The 10,718-nt window shown below is 36.7% G+C and overlaps 1 protein-coding gene and 1 long non-coding RNA gene across 6 annotated transcripts in view; one reads left to right on the top strand and one right to left on the bottom strand.

The window, feature by feature from the left end:
• The window catches only part of LOC133572080 (uncharacterized), a 14,942-nt gene extending 10,175 nt beyond the window's left edge, over positions 1-4,767 (bottom strand). Inside the window, exons 1-2 of the long non-coding RNA XR_009810488.1 lie at positions 4,382-4,767; positions 4,179-4,285 (exon numbers count right to left, since the gene is read on the bottom strand). This is a non-coding gene — a long non-coding RNA (uncharacterized lncRNA). The remainder of the gene's footprint in view (positions 1-4,178; positions 4,286-4,381) is intronic.
• The window catches only part of kif21a (kinesin family member 21A), an 89,175-nt gene that overhangs the window by 2,233 nt on the left and 76,224 nt on the right, over positions 1-10,718 (top strand). The window lies entirely within an intron of this gene.

Raw genomic sequence — 10,718 nt, 5'->3', positions numbered from 1 at the left:
CTTCCCCGTACGTGCGTGCCGCTATGTGCATGTCATGTACGTAATTTTGGGGACTTTGGGGAAATATATGTGCTGTATGAACTTTGGGGAGGTGAACGGTACTTTGGGCTGTGGGATTGAGTGTGTTGTGCAGGTGTTTGAGTTGTATTGGCGGGTTATATGGACGGGAGGGGGGAGGTGTTTGTTATGCGGGATTAATTTGTGGCATATTAAATATAAGCCTGGTTGTGTTGTGGCTAATAGAGTATATATATGTCTTGTGTTTATTTACTGTTTTAGTCATTCCCAGCTGAATATCAGGTCCCACCCGCCTCTCACAGCATGTTCCCTATCTGAATCGCTCCCACTGCCCTCTAGTCCTTCACTCTCACTTTCCTCATCCACGAATCTTTCATTCTCGCTCAAATTAATGGGGAAATCGTCGCTTTCTCGGTGCGAATCGCTCTCGCTGCTGGTGGCCATGATTGTAAACAATGTGCGGATGTGAGGAGCTCCACAACCTGTGACGTCACGCTACTCGTCTGCTACTTCCGGTACAGGCAAGGCTTTTTTTTATCAGCGACCAAAAGTTGCGAACTTTATCGTCGATGTTCTCTACTAAATCCTTTCAGCAAAAATATGGCAATATCGCGAAATGATCAAGTATGACACATAGAATGGACCTGCTATCCCCGTTTAAATAAGAAAATCGCATTTCAGTAGGCCTTTAAGGCCATATCGCGATACACGATATATATCTCGATATTTTGCCATAGCCTTAAATGAACACTTGATGCATATAATCACAGCAGTATGATGATTCTATGTGTCTACATTAAAACATTCTTCTTCATACTGCATTAATATATGCTACTTTTAAACTTTCATGCAGAGAGGGAAATCACAACAAAAAAAAAAATCACTATTTTTTTCATACTGTGTTGATCTGGAAATGTTTGCCTCGGCATTTTGATGGTGTGGGCGTGTGGCACCGAACGGAGATGTTCACATGCGGAGTACGTAAATATTGTTTTTAATATTGTTCTGCAGCACTTTGGAAACATTTTTGTTGTTTAAATGTGCTATATAAATAAAGTGGATTAGATAAATCAATCAATCAATCAATGTTTATTTATATAGCCCTGAATCACAAGTGTCTCAAAGGGCTGCACAAGCCACAACGACATCCTCGGTACAAAGCCCACATAAGGGCAAGGAAAAACTCAACCCAGTGGGACGTCGATGTGAATGACTATGAGAAACCTTGGAGAGGACCGCATATGTTGGTAACCCCCCCCCCCCCCCCCCTCTCTCTAGGGTGAGCACTCTTCATTCACTAGCAGGGGACTTTTCAAATGATGCTACATATTAGCAGTAATGCTTTTGCTCCACACTTGACATATTACGGTTGTCTTTTTGACATATTCCCACTTGAAGCCAAACCACCGCCAGACGATGGACCCCGTGCTGTTTTTGGGGGGAATGAACTATTCCTTCATTTGTTAACAGATTCGCACCTTCTTTTGCTCGTATTACCGCTAGCATCACAGCTAACGTTAGCCATGCTGCTACCTCTCTGCTCTGAGAGGGCGTATACGTATGTGACATATGTTGTGACAGTATGTGACGTGTGTAGAAGCTGCGCTCGCTGTCTGTGAGAAGGAGAGACAGGAAAGAGTAGGAAGAGCCTGTAGTGTAATGCCTGCAGCTAAAAGCAACTGCGTGAGAACGCATACTCGAATATCACGATATAGTCATTTTCTATATCGCACAGAGACAAACCCGCGATATATCGCACATATCGATATATCCCCCAGCCCTAATTTAAATTGATCTTTTAAAGTATGAATCGAGATGAATAAAAATTGAGATTCGGAAATCAAAGTTTGTGTGCACTTTGACCCAAAGTGCTGCAAAGAGGATGTCTGCCACATGATTAGGTACACCAATGACTCTCAATCATTTCCGATTGAGAGTGGGACCAGCAGGAGAGCATCTTGAGTGGAGACAGGTCAGAAGCACAGAGACGTCCCCAACTGATGCACAGATGAGTGGTCCACCCTGGTCCCGACTTTGAACAGCTAGCGCCGGAGGGGGGCAGAGCAGAAAAGAGACGGCAGATCAACTGGTCTAAAAGGGGGTCTATTTAAAGGCTATGGTATACAAATCAGTTTTAAGATGGGACTTAAATGCTTCTAATTGCTTCTAAAATAATAATAGACGCCAACACGCCATTGCCTCTCACAAACCCTCCACGGCACCCACCCCGCTATTTAGGAAACACTGCATTATAGGGGCTGTTTGGAACTTGCTCACAGTTACATTTTTCTAGGGGACATATTTTTTTCATGCCCCACCCTCTAATTTGAATCTTTATTTATTTATTTTTCTGTTTGTGTCAAAATATACGTTATTGCCTCTCGCGCCCCCTGAAGTTATTGTTTATTTTCTTTAATCTCTGTGTGTCAAGAGAGTTTCATGACTAATGTATTCATTACTAACACTAAAATATGTTATTATACAGTATAAGTGTGTATGTATTAGGGTTGTATGGTATACTGGTGTTGGTATAGTACCGCGATACTAATTAATCATATTTGGTACTATACCGCCTCTAAAAAGTACCGGTCCAGCGTCCGTCCCCCCTGTCTTCGTCACGTCATGACATTGCTGGTTTTACGAGCAGAGGAGCATGTTCGGCAGCGCACACACATGGAGTACTTACAAGCAGACACAGTGTGTAGACAGAAAAGGGAGAATGGATGCATTTTGGCTTAAAAACTAACAATAAAGGTGAAGTTATAACACTGACATGCCTTTAGGAAGAGGTGCTTTAAAACATGGCTAGCTAGCTAGCGGCTAAAGTTAAGCTGCAGTCTGCAGTGTTTCAGCTACTTCTAAATCACTAATCCTCGCCTCCATGGTCACAAATAAAGTAAGTTTCTTACAAGTATCATCCCTGCAGGACGAGGAATAGCTAAACATGCTTCACTACACACCGTAGCTCACTGGCGTGACAATGTAAACAAACGCCGTGGGTGGATCTACACCTGACATCCACTGTAATGATACCAAGTACAGGAGCGTATCTAGTCGATACTACTATGAATACATCTATATTGTTTAGCATCACAAAATCTTTTTTCGTTTAAAAAAAAAAGTATGATCCTGTAACTACTTGGTATCAAATTGATACCCAAATTTGTGGTATCATCCAAAACTAATGTAAAGTATCAAACAACAGAAGAAGAAGTGATTATTACATTTTAACAGAAGTGTAGATAGAACATGTTAAAAGAGAAAGTAAGCAGATATTAAGAGTAAATGCACAAGTAGATTAATAATACATGTTCTACCACTTGTCCTTAATAATGTTGACAAAATAATAGAATGATAAATGACACAATATGCTACTGCATATGTCAGCAGACTAATTAGGAGCCTTTGTTTGTTTACTACTAAAAGTCAATTTGTCTTGTATGTCCACTATTTTATTTAAGGACAAACTTGCAATAAGAAACATAAGTTTAATGTACCCTAAAATTTTTTGTAAAAATAAAGCCAATAATGCCATTTTTTTATGGTCCCCTTTTATTTAGAAAAGTATCAAAAAGTATCGAAATCCATTTTGGTATTGAGACAACACTAGTATGTATATGTGTGTGTGTGTGTGTGTATACTGTATGTGTGTGTATATATATATATGTATTCTCTTCTCTTGTTGCCTTATTTGTATTATTTGACTTTATTAAACATTTTGGGTAGAATTTAATGAAACCAAACCAGTTTTCTTTTAAGTAATACAGAAATGTATCACAGCTGTTTATCTTTTTTATGGAGTAATGTAGTTAATCGTAGAACTGGCACCTAATGTTATTGAAACAAAAAAAGTATTGATTTTGAATCTAATCGTTACCCCCATGAATCGAATCGAATGGTGTGGTGCCCAAAGATCCACAGCCCTTGTAAGTGCGGCTAAGGCGGTGTGGTATTAGCGGTCTTGGTGGGGACGAGCGCCTTGCATCATTTACAGACCACATTGGTCTGAATAAGGTCCTTTTTAAAAAAACAAAAGTGCTATACTGTCCAGGTGTCTTGTCCTCTTTTATCCACAATTTCATCTTTTTTATTTTGTCTTTTCACTCCATGCAGAGAATCAACAAGATGGCGCAACCAAACTTGAGAGTTGATACCGTTACCTGATTGGCTGTTAGCGTGTCACTCCCCACTGATCAGTGATCACTTCCTGTGTTGCTCAATTACCAGAAAGCGAGTGCCTTTGTTCATACAACCATACCTCCGCTTTCTTCCGACATAAAAAAAGAAAAAAAAAGAATTATGGAACACATTTTTATTTGATGTCGTTTTATCGCCCGGCCCTATTAAGACATGTTCTTCTCACCTTTCTGACAGTATTTTAAAAAGCTGTTCCTGGTCAGCTGACTTGCAGCAGTTTGAACGTTGCCTTCATGAGCTTGAAGACCGCAGGCTTACAGTGTATCCACTCCTACAAGCAGCTGCATGCCCACAGCTCGTTATGTTGAACCTGCCTAAGCCTCTTAGCGGATCTATTTAATGTCATTATGGTCCTTACCGCGCCCCATGGCCCGAGGACCAGGACCAACAAGTCCTGGCAGGACACAGTGTGGTTGGTTAACTACTAAACCTCACACGGGACTTTGGACGGAAGCCAGAATCCAAAAAGTTTCATGTTAGTAAGGTTTCTTGCACGATTGTATGCTTCTTTGCGTTTCTCTTCCTGGCACGTTGGTTTTTGTTGTTGATCTGAAGTAATCTGCAGACACACCCGCACCTGAGCCCCGCCCCTGCATGTACGCCTTACCTCCGTGGCGTCTCTGTGCTGTGCAAATACGCCGCTAGCATGCACGCTGCAGCAAGAGGCCTGCGAGCACAGCGGGGCCTCTGTTGAGCTGAGTGGGGATTAAAAAGCTCCGCGGGAGAAACTAGCTGGTTGCCAAGGCGACCACAGCACAATTTTTCCGTTGCGTTTTGCACGACGGCGCATCGCTCTTTGTTAGCAAGGAGGACGATCTCGGAGCGTTGGGGCCAAAGTGCACATGCTCAGTGAGAGTTGTCAACAAAGAAGGTTGCCAGCTGTTTGCTGACGAGACATGCTGCTGCAACACCTCTTTCCCAACAGCAACCAGACATGCTGCTGCAACACCTCTTTCACAACAACATCCATGTGCAAGCCCTCACGTGGAATTTTATCTGTTCTCAGACAACCTCTGATTAGTTCACCTTTGGACACAATTTATCCCACATAGGGATGGTACCTTTCTCATTTGAACCGATTAGGTGCCAATTTCAGGGAATTTATGCCAATACTCAAAGATGCCAATTTTCGGTACTTTTGTGTGTTTGTGTAGTAATGTTTATTTTATTTTATGTTTTTATTCTTATTTTATTTATTTACCATTACAATTTTACTGTTTTTAATTATTTTATTTAATGTGTTTTTTTATTTAATTTATTTTATTTGTTTTTAATATTACAATTGCCACGGTTTTTATTTAATACTTATTTTTATTATCTATTTTTTATTTGTTAAACGTATTACAATATCAGTGTTTTTATTTAATTTATTTAATTTAATATTTTTATTTGATTTTATTTATTTGTATTTGTTTTTAATTTTTAAAATCTCACTATTTTCATTTTTTTTAATGTATTTAATTAATCAAATCAATTACTACAATCAAACTACAAAATGTAAAACAATTATTACAATCCCACTGTTTTTATTGTTTTATTTGATTTAATTAATATTTATATTTATTTGTTATTAATATTACAATTTCAGTTTTAATTATTTAGATTTTATTTACTTAATTAATTTAATTTTTAATTTTTTGTTTTTAAAATTAAAATTGTATTTATTTTATTCAATATTTTAATTATTTATTTTCTTATTTTTAATGTTACAATCTCACTATTTTTTTGTTCATCTAATTATTAAATACATTTTTTAGATAATTTTGTTTGTTTTTAATACAGCAATCTCGCTGTTTTTTTAATTTGCTTAATTTAATATTTTTATTTATTTTTTAGTTGTTTTTTACTCAATGTTTTATAATTTTGTATTCATTTAATTAAATCAATATTTTAATTTTTTTATGTTTTTAATTTTACAATCTCACTGTTTTTATTTTTTGGAATTTTACTTAAATTATTATTATTATTATTATTATTATTATTATTATTATTATTTTACTTTTATTAAACGTTTATTAGAAATCTTGTTTTCTTTCACTTCTGCAAGTACACATTTATTTCAGTCTGTCCTAGGTGTGTTGCCGTAATAAGGAAGTAGTCTTTGCCATTAAGTTGAATGCCTTTTGTTGAGTCCTACAAAGAGTTTATACTGTAAGTATTGTACTTATTACACACCAATGTGCATCCTAGTTTGGAGGTGTTAAAATCACCAAGTGAAAGTCTAATGCTAATCAGTCGCATTTAATGCTTTCGATAAAACGTTACAATTAGTTTTTCTTTTTTGTGGGAAGAAACAAGAAGTAGGTTGGTTGCATGAACAAAGGCACTCGCTCTCTGGTAACCGAGCAAGGCAGGAAGTGATCACTGATCAGTGAGAGTGACACGCCAACAGCCAAACACGTAACAGTATCATCTATCATGTTTGGTTGCACCATCTTGTTGTGAGAAGAGGAAGTCAAAATGAAGAAATTGTGGCTAAAAGAGGAAAAGTCACCAGGACAGTGTGACACTTTTTTTTAATTTTTAAAACAGGACCGTATGATGCAAGCCGCTCGTCCCCACCAAGACCACCTTAGCAGTGCTCACCCTTTAGAGCACAGCCGTAACTTCCTGGCACTAAACATGCAGAAAATAGTTCTTTTCAGGTTTTTCTATGTTTACATTTTCACACATAAAATATATTTTTGTCCTTATTATCGTCCGATATAAAACACTGATATCGTGATACAGTTTTCAGCCATATCGCCCTGCTTTAATTCAGATGTGATTTATTTATTCTTTCCCGGCACCCTAAAAATATCCATGCACCACGGCCAATAAGGAATGATAGTTTATTTCCCCTCCTTTTATAAAATTGTTCACATTAGTCCAGATGTAGATCCAAATGTATGAAAATGGAAAAAGATGAGGGAAAAATATGTTTTTGTTTGAATATGGTTTCTGTAGGAGGACAAGCATGACACAAACCTTCCTAATTGTTAGAAATCCCATTGTTGATATCAAACATGTTTGACTGATGGGAGTATTTGGCAAGCGCCGTTTTGTCCTACTAATTTCGGCGGTCCTTGAACTCACCATAGTTTGTTTACATGTACAACTGTCTCCGATGCTGCCACAGAAAGACGTGTTTTATGCCACTCCTCCTTTGTCTCATTTTGTCCACCAAATGTTTTATACTGTGGCTGAATGCAATGAAGGAATGTGTGGAGTGCTAATCAGGCATATTTGGATGACTGCAAGGTAATCCATGCTAACATGCTATTAAGGCCAGCTGTATGTACATATTGTATCATTATGCCGTATATTTGAGCTAATTTAATTTCCTTCAAATTTTGTCCTCTGTGTATGTCTCATGACACATTATCTGTATGTAATATTAGCTGCATTTCTGATACTTGTTGTTCCAGACCACAGCAAACGTTACCCAGCCTGCAAAGATTGTAATATTAGAAGAAGACAGTTTCCTTTAACTTGGACACACACACATCTATACCTTTTGGGGACGGCGTGGCGCTGTTGGCAGAACCTGAGGGTTCCTGGTTCGATCCCCACGTTCTACCAAATTTGCCATGTTCGTTGTGTCCTTGAGCAAGACACGTCACCCTTGCTCCTGATGGGTCGTGGTTAGGGCCTTGCATGGCAGCTCCCGCCATCAGCGTGGGCATGTGTGTGTGAATGGGTGAATGTGAAAATAGTGTCAAAGCGCTTTGAGGACCTTGAAGGTAAAAAAGCGCTATACAAGTATAACCCATTTACCATTTTGGCCATTCTGTAGCCTGTCATTTCCAGGAGTTAACTCACCCTCTGAGAAGTTTTACTAAGGTTTTCCAATGTTGTAAAAATGTGTAGAATAAATATAAAATTTCAACATTTCTGTCAACGAAAATTTGCGCCAGCCTGCGACACATAATCCTTTTGATAGTAGGCCAAGATGTGTTGCCTTCATTATAACACTTATACAATAATTTTAAAGTAATTTTGATAGTAGGCTAATATAGACTTTTACATCATGTGTTGCCTTCATTATGATACTTATACAAGACTTTTAAAGTTATTTTGATAGTAGGCTAATATAGACATTTACATCATGTGTTGCCTTCATTATAACACGTTTACAAGACTTTTAAAGTTATTTTGATAGTAAGCTAATATAGCTAATATAGACACTTACATCATGTGTTGCCTTCATTATAACACTTATATAAGACTTTTAAAGTAATTTTGATAGTAGGCTAATATAGACATTTACATCATGTGTTGCCTTCATTGTAACACTTATATAAGACTTTTAAAGTAATTTTGATAGTAGGCTATTATAGATAATATAGACACTTACATCATGTGTTGCCTTCATTATAACACTTATATAAGACTTTTAAATTAATTTTGATAGTAGGCTAATATAGACATTTACAACATGTGTTGCCTTCATTATAACACTTATATAAGACTTTTAAAGTAATTTTGATAGTAGGCTAATATAGACATTTACATCATGTGTTGCCTTCATTATAACACTTATATAAGACTTTTAAAGTAATTTTGATAGTAGGCTAACATAGACATTTACATCATGTGTTGCCTTCATTATAACACGTATACAAGACTTTTAAAGTTATTTTGATAGTAGGCTAATATAGCTAATATAGACACTTGCATCATGTGTTGCCTTCATTATAACCCTTCTATAAGACTTTTAAAGTAATTTTGATAGTAGGCTAATATAGACATTTACATAATGTGTTGCCTTCATTATAACACTTATATAAGACTTTTAAATTCATTTTGATAGTAGGCTAATATAGATAATATAGACACTTACATCATGTGTTGCCTTCATTATGTAACACTTATATAAGACTTTTAAATTAATTTTGATAGTAGGCTAATATAGACATTTACATCATGTGTTGCCTTCATTATAACACGTATACAAGACTTTTAAAGTTATTTTGATAGTAGGCTAATATAGCTAATATAGACACTTACATCATGTGTTGCCTTCATTATAACACTTATATAAGACTTTTAAAGTCATTTTGATAGTAGGCTAATATAGACATTTACATCATGTGTTGCCTTCATTATAACACTTATATAAGACTTTTAAATTCATTTTGATAATAGGCTAATATAGATAATATAGACACTTACATCATGTGTTGCCTTCATTATAACACTTATATAAGACTTTTTAACAGATTACTTTTTGGTATTTTTGGTCCAATATGGCTCTTTCAACATTTTGGCTTGCTGACCTCTGCTTAAGTAGGACTGAAAAGCGAGGGACCGTCGTCCATAGCAGCAGCAGCAGCGTGCAAACATGGCAGCCAACAAGGCGGTCCAAAGCCGCTCTGAAGCCCCTGCATTGTTCACGTCCACCGAACCAAGACGCTCTGCTGCGCGCCCACTCGGTTTGTCTTAGGCCCCGCCCACCTGTGTGACGACACACACGACCAAGCGACGTACTGTAGATCAGACGACGCATGAAACCAGAAGCGTTCCTGCCTTGGCGGCACCTTGGGAGGTGACCATTGACCTCACCTTTGACCTTTTTCGGTGACCTTTCATTGACGTGAATTAGGAACAATGACGTTAAACATAAACAAATTCAAAGGGCTAATTTCCTTTGTTAGACCACACTCGAGTTGCACATTATAGACTAGTGGTGTCCAAAGTGCAGCCCGGGGGCCATTTGTGGCCCGCAGATCATTTTTGTTATGGCCCGCCGCAAATTTTAAAAATACAACTACTAAAAAAATATGAAAAGTGGAATAAAAGAGCTAACAGATGAAAAGTAAAGAGAACATGTTAAAATATTAATAAATCAAAATCAAAGTTATGAATTATTGACCAATTATTCAAGGCTTCAATTACTTCACATCAGATATTCCACTTTTACGGGGAAAATAATTGCATATTTTGTGTGTTTGCCATATGACTAAAACAAGGTTTTCTTTGACAAAAAAGGCATAAAACATTTTTTTAAAAATACCATACAAACTTATCGACAGATCTTAGAGATTCAGGTGTTAAAAGTAAAAAATAATATATTGATATGACTTTATTTTTAGCACTTTTATGAGTGGGGCCTTTTTGGATTTTTTCAAAATAATAATGAACAATAAGCAATGCTGTTATGAATTATTTGTCTATTTAGGGCTCCAATTACTTCACATCAAATAATCCACTTTGAAAATATTTTGGGGGGGAAATTTAAATGTTTTGTGTTTTTGCCACAAAAAAAAGCAAGATTTTCATTGACAAAAGGTGCATAAAACATCTAACAAAAAAAAAAAAAGTATGTCAAAGGATAGATTTGAAGTTGATCTAAAGATATTTAAGCATTGAAAGTAAAAAATAAAATAAAATAAATATATAACTTATTTTTCAAAATTTAATGACTGAGATCTGTTTGGGTCCCCGGGACCTTTGAAGCTCCCCGAAATTGAGGGAAACCCTGATGGTTACAATAAGTATTGTATTGGTTTTGAAAATGTAAA

The sequence above is a fragment of the Nerophis lumbriciformis genome, linkage group LG29 (genome assembly GCF_033978685.3).
Source record: "Nerophis lumbriciformis linkage group LG29, RoL_Nlum_v2.1, whole genome shotgun sequence".
Taxonomy (NCBI): Eukaryota; Metazoa; Chordata; class Actinopteri; order Syngnathiformes; family Syngnathidae; genus Nerophis; species Nerophis lumbriciformis.
Note: the sequence above shows the minus strand (reverse complement) of the source record. Positions and strands in the feature narration are given on the sequence as shown.